We start from the raw sequence: 14945 nt of genomic DNA on the forward strand, positions 1-14945 counted from the left end.
GTTGGCCCTCAGGAGCATTGCAAGATCATCTTGATCTATATGTGGCAAGAACTTAATCTTGATGACATTTGAAACCTCATCATGTGCTCTAAAATGCATTTCATTGTGCTAGATGTCAATGTAAATGTATTATTTGATATTGAAAAGTAGAAAAATAAATATCACAAATAGACCCCTTCAATTTGTACAAATATTTTTTCATTTTGGCTCAGTGAAATGACATTGCAACGAGCAGCAGATATTGAGATGAGCGAGATGCAAGACTTCGCTCTCACACCGTCACACACAGTATCTGTGCCTGTGTTTGGCAGGTAGCCTAGCGGTTAAGAGCGTTGGGCCAGTAACTGAAACGTTGCTGGTTTGAATCACTGAGCCGACTAAGTGAAAAATCTGTTGATGTGCCCTGAGCAAGCTAATTGCTCTGGATAAGAGCATGTAATGTGCACGGGTTTGCTGCAAGCGATTCACAGTGTGGTAGCCAGGGCACCAAAACAGTTTTTGACAGTTTGTGCAGAGATTCTTCGATTGTGCAAACCCACAGTTTCATCAGCTGTCCAGGTGGCTGGTCTCAGACGATCCCGCAGGTGAAGAAGACGGATGTGGAGGTCCTGGGCTGGCATGGTTACACGTAGTCTGAGGTTGTGAGGCTGGTGGGACGTATTGCCAAATTCTCTAAAATGACATTGGAGGTGACTTATGGTAGAGAAATGAGCAAGTGGATGGATTTTCTTGGCAAAGGAGAAATGCTCACTGACAGGGATGTGAACAAATTTGTTCACAACATTTTTGAGAAATAAGCTTTGGAACATTTCTGGGATATTTTATTTCATCCCACGAAACATGCAACCAACACTTTACATGTTGGTTTATGTTTACTGTATGTTTATTATAATTGGGGAAAAGATGAATGAAAAGTAAAATGACAGTTGCATGCACATCGCTTGGCCAACCAGACAATGAGTAGTGGGGAAGGACCATAAATCAATGAACTTTACCTAGAAAATAGATGTCTGGACTGTGCTGCTGTGAACTAAAGTTGAATGCACTGGAGGTAATTGGTGAATGGGTTAAAGTGACTGAAATAGAGCAGAAACTAGGGAAGTATTTGCATGTCATCCCACAGAAATCCAACAGTTTCAACATCATGGGAAAATGATCTATTTGATTAACTGAGCAAGACTTGAAAACATGTGTATAGCCAAGATGATTACAACATTTGTTCCAGCAGACATTACTCTCATAATGCGTATCTTTTAGAAGTATGACAATTCCAGTTGAATCCATTATTGAGGTATGAGGCATTTCCTATCACATCTACATTTTATTTGGGGTGTTCATTGACTTGTGGAAGTCCATGTATCTCATGGCTCATGACATTTTTGTGACATTTGGTCAGGTCACAAAATGGATTCTACATTGAAAAGACTAGAGTAGATCATCCACGATACAGTTGATATAAGGCCTATGGAAAGCAACGAAAAAACATGCAGATTACAGATGCTATACATTTGGAATCTGGGTAAAGGGTCAATATGATGGAGGCGAATAGACTTTTAGCCCCTGCATTGAAAATAACAGCTGTATGGTTCTAGCAGAAATCCCAATTCTCCCACAACACTCCGTGAAGTAATCAAGTGTAAACATTTGTTTCATGGAATGGTGTGTATATAGTAATGGTATATCTACAGTCTTCTATTCTTCAGCTGCATAACAACTTGTGCAACTTTTTGTTTTTAAAGATAGTGAATGATCCCTTAAAACCAAAACAAACAATGTTAATGTACACTACCGTTCAAAAGTTCGGGGTCACTTAGAAATGTCTTTGTTTTTTTAAAACATTTTTTGTCCATTAAAATAACATAAACAGAAATACAGTGTAGACATTGTTAATGTTGCAAATGACTATTGTAGCTGGAAAACGGCTGACCTTTAATGGAATATCTACATACTGTAGGCGTACAGAGGCCCATTATCAGCAACCATCACTCCTGTGTTCCAATGGCAAAAGGATAATTGAAGGATAATTGATCATTAGCAAACCCTTTTGCAATTATGTTAGCACAGCTGGAAACTGGTGGTACAAGCAGTGGCAGAGCGAGAAGTAGGGTAAAGTTCAAGCTCAGACAATTGTGGTATTTTGAGGGAGATGCATTTTTTTTCAAAACAAGTGGTGACAACTTTTGACACGCATTAGACACTTATGGGTTTGTTTTGATGAGCCTAGTATGTAAAAAATGTGAGAGGATGTTTATTTGTTCCAATCTATAGTTTTATGCTGTTCTGTTCCATCAATGGCACTTTTGACTAAACATTTTACTTGAAATACTGTAATGACAAGGTTATTGAAACATATTGAAATATAGATTTATGTAGTTGCTCATGGCAATGGCCTATTGTGCTTAAAAATCCAATATGTCAGTGAATGGCAGCAGGCAATTTGACAGCATCTTCGGTTGTACGATCTTAATTTGATCACCCTGTTTTTGTACATTAATCAAAAGTCCTAATCTACTCCATCCTACGGCCATTATGGCCAAGGGTAAATGCGAATACACATCAAAACCTGTTATTGTGGGTTTAGCCATCGGACCTAACTAGTTGTACAGCACTCCAGCTGTGCATGATGAAAGACTTGATATCATCTTTACCTTTCACACACTGACCTGCAATTGAAAAACAGTAACAATAGTTGTTATTACTCTGCTAGAAATGTTGTAACTACCTTATATATCTAGTTTGGATTATTTGTCTTTGAAACAAACATTTTTTTTTGCAAAAAACAAAGTGATCAAATTAAGATCATACAACTGTACAACCAAAGATGCTGTCAAATTGCCTGGTGGTCAAGTCATAGGTGGATCAAGGTTCATTAGACCTTCAGTATAAGAATATTCAACTTTTTTTTACAATATTGTACAAACAATATTGAGGTTGTGAGGTCAAATTCAGAACTTCATTTGCCAATTTGTTAGCAGAATTATCATACATGTTATTATTCATAATAACATTTGCCTTTTGTGTAGCGATCCTGCAGGAACATCCCTTTCACTAAGGATCAATGTCATATTTCACTGTTTTAGTGGTACTCTTTCAGTCAAACTGACTGATGTGTTATACCACTTACACCCTTTGAAAGGGTCCAACTGTTTAGTCTGTGGTAAAAATGTGAGTTACTGAATGTCATATCGTCATCTATACCTTCAATAGTAATATATGCTTTGAATGTATAACGCAAACTAAATATCTTAAATAAAATATCAGTGCGAGTTGTATTTGAAATGGTTGATTGTTTGGGTGAAATTGGGCCTTAAAAAGTCCTTAGAAAATCGATTGTGACTTATTTTGTCTGGATGCTGCAGGTTCATATAGTTGTACTCTCTGGTTGCACTGAGAAGTGCATAATACAATATCATAAACAAACATTACAGCTCCCCCTAGTGAAATAACTGATAATACACAACTACACTCACCGGACAGTTTATTAGGTACACCCATCTAGTACCGGGTCGGACTCTCCTTAGCATCCATAACAGCCTGAATTCTTCGGGGCGTGGATTCTACAAATTGGATGCTGACACGATGGCATCACACAGTTGCTGCAGATTGGACAGCAGTACACCACAGCCACCAGCTTGTACCATCGACACAAGGTAGGATGGGTCGATCATGCTTTCACCAAATCCTAAGTCTGCCATCAGCTTGACGCAACAAAAAACGAGATTCATCGGAGCAGGCAATGCTTTTCCACTCAATTCTCCAGTGTTGGTGATCGCATTCCTAATGAGTCGTTTTTTCCTTGTTTTTAGCTGATAGGAGTGGAACCCGGTGTGTCGTCTGCTGCAATAGCTCATCCGTGACAAGGATCGACGAGTCGTGCTTCCCACTGTTGTACTGAGCCGCTATTTGTCTGTTTGTGGCTCGCCTGTTATCTTGCACAATTTTTCTTCAACCTCTCATTCTCCTTCAACCCCTCATCAACGAGATGTTTTCGCCCCAGGACTGCCGCTGACTGGATCATTTCTGTTTGTTGCACCATTCTCTGTAAACCCTAGACACGGTCGTGTGCGAAAGCCCAGGAGGGAGGCCGTTTCTGAGATGGCGTGCCTGGCACTGACCATCATACCACGCTCAACGTCGCTTAGGTCACTGTTTTTTCCCATTCTAATGTTCAATCGAACGGTAACTGAATGCCTCGATTCCAGTCTGCCTACTTTAAATAGCAAGCCACGGCCACGTGACTCACTGTCTGTAGGAGCTATCCATTTTTGTGAACGGGGTACCGACGGGGTGCCAGTGAAAGGTTTCAAAGCTAAAGAAGCATGAGTTGCTACATTGACACTATTCATAAATAAACGGATGCAAATGGCGGTAGGTGGTGGGGCACAAAGTGTGTGTATGTGGAGGGGAATGGTGACATTGGGCAATGGTGGGAGGAGAGGTGGGCTCTTTTCGTTCAGCTGCAGCCCTCATCAGAGGTACTGCTGGAGGAAGTGCAGCAGCATAATCTCATAGTGCTCTCCAGACTTTGGGCAGCGGATGCTGTGTCTCTTGTCGGGGTAGATCTGAAGAGATAGAGACAAAGGATCAGATATGGAGGAAAGAGAAAGCCCCGGCAAGGATGCATCGACCTTCCTCATTTCAAAGATGATGTTTATATGCTATGAAAAGATTATTTTGAAAAATAAATGAGTCATACTAGTTTCTTCTTCATAGTGTGTTTGTTTTCGCCAACATTTCAGCTAAAGCCTGGGAAACGGTTCCACCGCACATACTCAATTCTCTTATCAATCGCTCTTCATTTTCTACCCTGAAGGCAAGCCTCACACGCAAATAAACACTATAATGTGTGTTGTGTCCCATCGTACATGGGCTTGTACATGTGAACAACTAAACCCAATACCCTCCTACCTGTAGCAGATAAGGCTTCCCAGCGGATCAGTTGAGAACCCAGGAAGTTGGTGTGGGAAAAGTACACAGTCTCATCAAGGAATCCGCGTAAAATAAGTAACCGGTTAGGCCTGGGTAGGAAAACAAAATATTAAAGAAAAAGTATTTCCACTCGAATCGAAAATTAGCCTGATCCTTGATCTGTTAATGCAATATAGCCAACTCCTATGGTTATTGTCATAAGAGTGGGCTCTACAGCACAAACAAATCTAGGACTATGCTAATTTAAATGCATTCCAAGCAAGTCTATCCCATCAGGACTATACCAACACAAGGGATGAACAGTGCTGCTGCAGGACAGTGCTGCTGCAGGACAGTGCTGCACAGTTGCACATTGGAGAGTGCTTACTGCTGCTTTTACTTACTGCCTGTTAAGCACCCTGAGATAGACAGTCAATTGTAATGAAACGTGATGACTCACTCGCTGGGCAGATTGTCTATGGGCAGGGTCGACCGAGCCGGTCTCGCAGCCCTGCTGGTTGTTCTCAGGCAGGTCTATGTAGCGCTCTCTGTAACCCTCTATGGCCACCTGGATGGCCACCTGGAGGACAGCTCAAGTCAAGCAGGCTTAAATCACTTGAGATTGTGAGTCTACAATGTTAACTGGTTAAGAGTGAGGAGTAATCATAGCTACAACCAGTCAAGACCTTGTAGTGTTAAATTCAGTTTTAGAGTCAATATTTTGGGCTTGTTGATTTTACCAGGGCTGGGCCACATTTACTACCCTTTCATGGTACGAGGTTATAGAACTGCACAGCCTGCCATCACAATATTCTTATTTTTTACACAGAATGCGTGTGATGTGAAATTGTGACCTTGTCCAAAGAATAGTCCCCTAAAGTTCTTCAGTGGAGACTTTGAACTTTCACCTCACCTTGAAGATGTTGGGCCTGTAGACAAGGCCCATGAGGGAGAGGAAGCCGCCGTCGGACCAGCCGTGGATAGCCACGCGACTTAGGTCAACAAACTTGTACTTGTTGGCCAAGTACTGCAGCCCCTCCACCTGGCCCTGAGACCCACAGAAAGTGTGAAAGGAATGTTAAGACTCGCATGGACTGGGTCTTGTTCAGAGGGCACGAAATAGGAGAAAACTTTGTTGAAATGCAGTGAAATGGGAATGTACCATCTGGGCTTGTCCAATAAGAACGTCCTTTTTGATGTTGCCACATTGTGCCTTCCTGAACACAACCCTGCTAATACAGATTGATAAACTGGCAATAGAGAAATCACATATTTTGTCAATACCTACAACAATGATGTCAGTGGAGATGTACAACTGTGCTACCATTTTGTTTTTCAGAGCCTCGAACTTGAGCCCTCTTCCATCGATGACAACGACGGAGTAGCCTAGTGACGCTAGCGTGTTCAGCCTCAAGTACTTCACTCCTTTTGTGCGAGTTATTTACTAACTGCACCTGGAGCACAAACAAAAACACCCGCTCAACATTAAAAACATACATAAGAAAACCTTTAACATGATCTTTGTTTTTATACATTTTGGGGTTGCCGAGTGGCGCAGCGGTCTAAGGCACTGCATCTCAGTGCTAGAGGCGACACGACTATAGACCCTGGCTCGATTTACTTTGATTTGTCTTGCCGTCCATGTTACCCAATTGGTCATTTTGTAAATACATATTATTTCCTGGAACCCTTACATGCACCCATCTCATTGTTATTTAATTATTAGAGATACACAAATGTTTGTTGCACCCACCATGCGTCATGTCCACAATGGTCATGTGAGGTGAAATGTGTTTATTTTGGGATGTGAACACTCGGTGTGTTTGACCCGACGAAGATCCGTTTCGGATGGAAACGTTGTCAATAAAGCGGTGAACTGGGAGCTTTAATGTTGTGCGGACCTTCTTGTTCTATACTCGATTCCAGGCTGTATCACAACCGGCAGTGATTGGGAGTCCCATAGGGCGGCGCACAATTGCCCCAGCGTCGTCCGAGTTAGGGTTTGGCCGGGGTAGGCCGTCATTGTAAATAACAATTTGTTCTTCACTGGCTTGCCTAGTTAAATAAAGGTTAAATAATAAAATAAAATATATAAAATCCCAACTATCACAAACAGACTACATTACAGGATAATAACATTTTAATTGAACAAACCTGGGGCACAAACCCTCAACACACAAATGGGATGGTGGGGTGCTCACTGCCAGATACCAAGTTGTGTGGTTTAAGCAACATGCCGTATAGCGGGAACCTCGACTTCCATGAGAAATTAAAAGTCTCTGGTAGAATGTAATCTCCTTGGCACCCTGAGAAGAAAACAACATCAATATGATGCCAAATGCATATCACTGTTCATGGTGCTGCTCTTGGGGCAGTTACTAGAGCAGAAGGGGCAGATAGTATTTATGTTGTCGTTCTTAGGAAGTCAGTATAGTAAGGGCAGATACTATTGATTTTGTTTGCCCTTAGGGCACTATAGCGACAGCAGATACTGTTGATATTATATATGTTGCTGCCCTTGGAGTGGCTCATTCAAAAATGATGAAGAAGCAATATTGAATTTGCAGCGCCATTCCGATGTCTCAATTTGTGAGGTAAATGTGTGCTTATGCATGTTTACATCTTGTGCATTGATACATTCATGTTTTTTGTGGTGAGGGTGAAAAGCCGGTAGAAAAGTGAACGTAACCGCCTCCTTAAATCGGGTACTTAAAGTAATCTGCAGGCAACAACGAGTAGATTAAATGAGTTGACCTACCCATTATCAAAAAAATTATTTTGGAAGGTGCATCCTTATTCACACCATTAAGCCAGAAATAGAATCCAGAAAGAAAATCTAACAACAGTGTATTCTCCTGCCTGTTGTCTGAGTGTAGTCTCTGGCCCACTGGTCACAGCCCTGTTGTAACAGTGTGCTGACCTTGTACAAATGGCAGAAGCCAGTTTTGGACTCATTCGCCCTGAGGAAGGTGATCTCCTCATAGCTTGTTTGAACAAAAAGATAAAAGATGTCATAGACCTGAAACAAAGAAAGAACCAACATAATATGAGCCCTTAAAGAAAGAGCCTTCGTTGGTTTCAAAGTTCAAGACAACAAAAGCGTTTCATTTCAGCACATATAACTGGAAGAGAGGTAGGTAACTTAACATTCATGTGACAACAAACTAACCAACAAAAAACTACAAGTAACAGCCATTTCCGATACAGGCAAGTAACTACAACGTTGTGCTAATCAGGGCACTGGAAGCAGTCAGGATTATTTATTTTACATACTGAGTTCCATGCTCAGATCTCAAGTCATAATCTAGGCCTTGGAGCCAAAGCCAGAGTTACTTTAACTCACATTGATCCAGATGTCAGTGATCCCCTCACAGATGATGAAGGGGTGGGCCCCCTCAAGCACAGCTTCCACACTCTCCTCCCTCTGGGCCTGGTCCTGAGTTACAGGGATGAACAGACCCGGGGGCAGCAGGACCAGCTGGAGCCTCTGCTGACTCCTGTACAGCAGCACTGCCCATTCACAGGACAGAGGAGCAATGAGATATGTTACAAGTCCGTATCAAATAATTAGCTGGCTAACGTTTCTAAATATCCTCAAACAATTCCATATTTCCTAGTTCATAGAGAAAGATTGTCTTGAAATTGAAAGAGCTACTTTGAATACATTTTTTTAAATCAAAGTAAGTCGACTTAGCTTATTGATCATGCTCCGTGACATAGGCTACCCTTCTGGAGAGAAGAAATGGGTGCGGTTCAACAGATAACCGACCCACACATGATGGAATAAAACATGAAGAGGAGAGGAGCTTGATTGGCTGTTGGTTTCTGGTTGCGGTGTCATTTGCCTTGGCACAGACCTCAAGACAACTGTCGCCCACCAGGAGTGGGTAACTTGCCATTTCAGCCCTGCGGGTAGCACAATTGTGTGAGGACTAGTCCAGATTGCTGGTGAGTGTGGGATGGAATGGAACTCCAGGTGGTGCTGGCCTAAGTCACATGATCAGGCTATCATTGTAAATATGCATTCCTTAATAACTCACGTGGTTAAATAAAGCTACAATAAATAAACAAAAATCTAGCAGATGAAACCACAAGGCTTGGCGCCTTTTTAATCTTTACAAGCACTTTACTCAATGGTTTATGTATAGGAATAATTACACCTTTACATTACAGATACAATCCGTTCCATGGCATAGATAGGTTTGGTTAGTTGTTTCTGTTCCAGTCTTTAGAACTAACTATTTGCCGTCTTGTCCAGCCGGCGCGAGCAATGTACTCGACCAGGGTGGTGACCGGCAGGACCAGCTCCTTGTCCTGGGTGCTCACAATCTGGTGAATAACAAGGACTCATGAAAATACACAGGCAGATAGGCATTGAGGGACATACAGAATACATAGACCAAAAATATATAAACAGAAAGCGACATACAGAATACACAGGTAGACATACAGAATATGAATAGACAAACATACGAACACAGTTCAAAACCATGACAACTTATGAAGATGCGTTTACTCTGCCAAGATGGTTGGTTTGGATGTCTTTTATACTGATAACAAGTTCAAACAGGTGCCATTAATACAGGTAGCGAGTGGAGGACAGAGGAGCCTTTTAAAGAAGAAGTTACAGGTCTGTGAGAGCCAGAAATCTTCTAACTATTTGTTCAACACTTTTGAAATGTAGTGACAGAATTCATAACATGGGAAATCCTTACAGTATTCTCCCTGTACACCAATTCAGAACTGCAGGGTATATAAAGGGGGCATACAAGCAGACAATGAAAGCTCTTAATCGAGGATGACATTTCTCTAAAACAGGCTATGTGCACCACCAAGTCAGAACAGTAGGCTAAGTTATAAGGGGGAAAGGGACCAAATTAGTAGGGTGAGGCACATGGACTACTAACAGCTTACTACACAACATACACTTAGTATTACTTTGTTAGCCACAGTATACATATCTCCCTGGCATAATACATCATTTATGCAACAGCATACAATACATTTTTGGAATCACATTGTGCTGACTTAAACAGGAAGGTGGTGCGGTGCGGCAGTCCTTCTTGGGGGCAAATTCTGTCACCAAACTTTGTCATCTAAGTCTGGCATTCTCTGGATTTATTGTGCTTTCAAGACAACTGGGACATCAGAATAAAAGAAGGTAGAATCATGACGTCAGTGATCTTCAGGTCGGAGCTCTAGAAAGAGGACCAAGTTCCTGACTTGGAATTCCGAGTTGGATGACCGTTCAAAATGTATTTTCCCAGTCGGAGCTCATTGTTTTCAAAGTTCCAAGTTGTCTTGAACTCACTGAACTCTGAGATTTCCCAGTTCCGTGTTTCCAGTTGTTTTGAATGAGGCAGAAGTCATGCTGGATTGACAGCATGGCCAATGTATTCAACCTTTTCTGGCCCATGGTTTTGCATGTGAACGTTTATCCTTCTAAGCTTGGAAAAGAGACCCTTAAAACCAGACTTGAACCACACACCCTCTCTACCGAAAAGCCGGCTACTGATTGCTTTGAAATGCTTGCAGTTAGCCACTGACTCCTTCCAAACCACTCATTGTTGAATTTGCTAATTCCAACTTGTGTAATGTTTATGTCCAATGGCAGATGAACTCTGATACGTTTTATCTGTAATTTCACTTCTTATGACAAGGACTGAAAAGGATTTGCCAGTAGATTGTCGACTTGATTCATGATGATGACTGCTTGTCTCGCTTGCTAAGATTTTGAAAGCATGATGGTGAAATTATCAGTCCAATCAAAGCTATGGTAGATAACGTGATTTGACCTGTGGCCATTGACCTTGAGCCTTCTTGGATGTAACTCTGTGGCAGCACCCAAGGGGCTTGAACTTTCTTAATCTCCCTGTAGATTTTGCAATGATGTAGTGTCCCCATGAGTGAGAGAACACTGAGACAATCACGGCGCAACTAGAGAACATTACCAGCCCATATGCTCTGTATTTTCCGCTGGCTGCCCCACCACCACAGAAAGCACTGAGCTAGGCTGAAACACCTGTATTTTGGAGCTGCTTTACTCAAGAAAGCAAAAAAAGAGACCATGTTTGTATGTGGCTTTATTAACTCAATTTTGTTATTTTTAAATTGGCAAACTGATATTTGGCAGATATTGATGCCAAAATAACATGCAACACAGAATAAAAGAAATGCAGCAGTCTACAATACATTGGCCAATACAGCAGTTGGCCTCTAACTTCCATTATCAACTAAATAATATACATAGGACTAAAGCCGACAAAATAAAAATAGGATAATTTGTTTTTGTTTTTGGGGGGATAAACAGCCCCACCTGCCCTGAATGACGGGTCGCGGCTGAGAGAGATTAACGGATTGAAAGAACCTGAATGTTCATCGGGATATTTTCTACTGTTTTTATTTGTGGGCTTTAGGCCTAAGTATTTTATTTAGTTGATGATGGAAGTTAGAGCCTATTGGCCAATGCAGCAGTATCTCAGTTTCTAGTGCTCATTTCCTTAGCTGCCAATGGATCACCTTGTATCAATGTTTCCATATGGGAAAGGCTGGTGCTCTTGCATAAATTGAATTTAAACTTTTAGATTGCTATCATTTTAATTCAGATTTTTATAATGAACCATGCGACAATCATTTTGAGGAAAGAAACCCTTCTTATAGAAATGAATCTGTTTCACGAAAATGCGTACATAAAAAATAAAGAGGGCACGACAAAGCCTGTTCCCCCTCAAGAAACTGAAAAGATTTGGCATGGGTCCTCAGATACTCAAAAGGTTCTACAGCTGCACTATCAAGAGCGTAGTGCGTATGGCCCAGTACACCACTGGGGTCAAGCTTCCTGCCACCCAGGACCTCTATATCAGGCGATGTCAAAAGAAGGTCCAAAAAATTGTCAAAGACTCCAGCCACCCTAGTCATAGACTGTTCTCTCTGCTACCGCACGGCAAGCGGTACCGGAGCGCCAAGTCGAGGTCCAAAAGGCTTCTTAACAGCTTCTACCCCCAAGCCATAAGACTCCTGAACAGCTAAACAAAGGGCTACCCAGACCCATATTTTACACTGCTGCTACTCTCTGTTTATAATCTATGCATAGTCACTTTAACTCTACCTACATGTACATATGACCTCAATTACCTCGACGAACCGGTGCCCCCGCACATTGACTCTGTACCGGTACCCCCTGTATATAGCCTCGCTTGTTATTGTACTGCTGCTGTTTAATTATTTGTTACTTTTATTTTCTATTTTAAATGTTTTACTTATCTATTTTTACTTAACACTTATTTGTCTTTCTTTCTTAACTTCTTAACGCATTGTTGGATAAGGGCTTGTAAGTAAGCATTTCACTGTAAGGTCTTCTTCACCTGTTGTATTCGGCACATGTGACAAATAACATTTGATTTGATTTTAATGTTCCTAAGTGGCGGAGTTACAGTTTTTACTTAAATCTGCTTGAGAATCTATGGCAAGACCTTAAAATGCGATGATCAACAACCAATTTGACAGAGCTTGAAGAATTTGTATAGGAATAATATTGCACAATTGGCCAAATATTGCACAATCCAGCTGTGGAAAACCTTTAGAGAATTACCCAGAAAGACTCACAGCTGTAATCGCTGCCTGAAGTGATTCTAATATGTATTTACTCAAGGGGTTGAATACTTATCTAATCAAGATGTATTAGTGTTTTAATTTTCATATATTTATTTCTTACAAATGGCATTTTGACATTACCATATTATTATAAGTAGACTGTTTGGACCTGCAAGAAGTTGTGCCACAGATTGGGTCTTTTCAGAAGGAGGATCCAAACACACGGATTTGGATTAGATATTTCAAAGGTATTTCATCCCGGGGCAAAACGAACAAATTGCCATCAATCTAATGATCTAATACACTCGATCAAACAGGCTTCACTGCACACGATTATACATCTTATAAAGTAATACACTCATTCAAACAGGGGTCACTGCACACGCACACACACAGGTAATTTCAGACTATATACACCATTCTAACGGTCATGGTGCGTTATGAGCACAAACACAAAAACTATTATTGACTGCAAAGAGATCTGAGATTGAGTCCCTATCAGTCTGCCCTCCATATTCGTTACAACATATGTCAGTTCAATGTCTAGTATGGATTTACATTTGGTTGAGTTGTCAACTAACATGAATTCAACGTGAAATCAATCAAACATGTCACCCTGTCATTGGATTTAGGTTAAAAGTAGGGTGAAAAAAATATGAAATGCCCTTACTTGTGTTGAAACAACGTTGGCTTATCCAACGGCTGCGGGTGGAATGAAACAGGGATTTTTACACAAACACGTCTATGGGAGGAGAGGTAACTCAATGACCACTCCTGCATGTGCAAAGCAGTTTATTTAGGCGCCGTTTCAATAGATTAAAGGATGGATTCTCCATTTCTTGAAATAATATTTAATAATATATCTAAATATAGGCCTGGATCAATAAGGATCGATAATAATAGCCTATATATAAATAAATAATCACTGATCTGACGATACTTATTTGGTATGGTAGCCTAGCCTAAAATCTCCTGTCATCTATCGGGGATGTCTTCAAGGATGAGAGTAATGGATGCGTAAAATGATCAAAAACAGGGGCATCGTCTCCGTTATAGGAGCTATACCGCTCACTTAGGCTACCATTAATTCACCTTATAGAGGCTAGTGGCTAGACCTGTTAGGTTATAATAATTAACCGTAAAACGTCTGTCTCAGACGGGGCTTTACCCAAATCCCTGCCCCGTGGCTATGCAAGGTCCATGGCAGGCGTTTGGGGGAAGCCCTTGAGCCCGACAGGGACGCGCATCCTCCACATAATATGTCACGGTTCTGGGGAGGGGACCCCTTGTGGACCCTGGCCCTCCTAAATGTGGAGTATGAAATAATTCTTACATAACACATTTTTGCTATCATTCTTTCTTTACATCCGTTATTAGACAGTGGCATCTCGGAACACTAATGATTATGAACATGGTATATTTTGCCTTGCTAATGCCTGCAATGCAGCGACACTAATGCCCCCCCCCCCCAGTTGAAATGGTCTAGAACCGCCACTGGTTGATAACATTGTAGCGGATTCGAAGGGCACCATGACAGGGACTACCTGTCACACACATCATACAAATCCTTCTGAAAAGACCCAGTCTGTGGCACAACCTTTTCCAGGTCCTAATACTTATATTATGGTTGTCGCTAAAAGAGTAACGATTTCCTTTTTACTAAAACCTATTCTAAAGTAGTTTCACCAGGTCCTCCAACTCGTGCATTTTAAATTGCACAGCAGAGAGCCAGGGAGGAATGCAACCAAACCGTTGAATCTTGAAATTTAACTGCGACTTTGTTCTCGAAATCTTGACGTTTAATTTCAACGTTATTCTCGATATAATGGTACTTAAGAGAAAATTCACATAAAAGTTCTGTGCATTGAGGCAAAATAATATTTAATGGCTATTCTGTGGCTTTACCATGTGAGACCAAGTGGGTTTGAAAATGTAATCTGCACAATGCATTTGTTAGCTTGCTGAGCTAAAGCCTATATAGGCATTTTATTGGGGAGATAAAAACCATGAATCAGGGGTATTACACTTTCAATCTACTAGGTCCAGAGCCAGCTGTTTTTCAGTTGTACCGGATTAATTGCACCTACCTGGTGTCCCAGTTCGAAATCTGTACCCGATTAGAGGCGAACGGAGAAAAAAAAAGAGCCGTGGAACTGGCTACGAGGTCCAGAGTTGAGTTTGAGGGGCCTATGTGTACGCAAATATATCTTTTTTTTTTTTTTAGAGGGCCCAACCCGTTTGGGTTTGACATGTTCAGGTTTTTGTTGATATTGAGGGAACCTGGTCCATGATTGTCATTCTACTTAAACCTTGAAAATGACCATGGGTGTTATTTTCCCCATAGACTGTCGCCACCCCAGAAACAACACAGCCTACCCCTTGATGGTTCATGTTATTCCCCCCCAAAATTGTGTAAAGGGATCCTAAACAGAATATACACCAAG

General features: G+C 41.3%; 1 pseudogene; it reads right to left on the minus strand.

Annotated features, from left to right (window-relative positions):
* Positions 1 to 804: 804 nt before the first annotated feature.
* LOC109902953 (dipeptidyl peptidase 9-like) lies at positions 805 to 8467 on the minus strand (annotated as a pseudogene).
* Between the last annotated feature and the right edge of the window lie 6478 nt (positions 8468 to 14945).

The sequence above is a fragment of the Oncorhynchus kisutch genome, linkage group LG13, assembly GCF_002021735.2.
Source record: "Oncorhynchus kisutch isolate 150728-3 linkage group LG13, Okis_V2, whole genome shotgun sequence".
NCBI classification, from domain to species: Eukaryota; Metazoa; Chordata; class Actinopteri; order Salmoniformes; family Salmonidae; genus Oncorhynchus; species Oncorhynchus kisutch.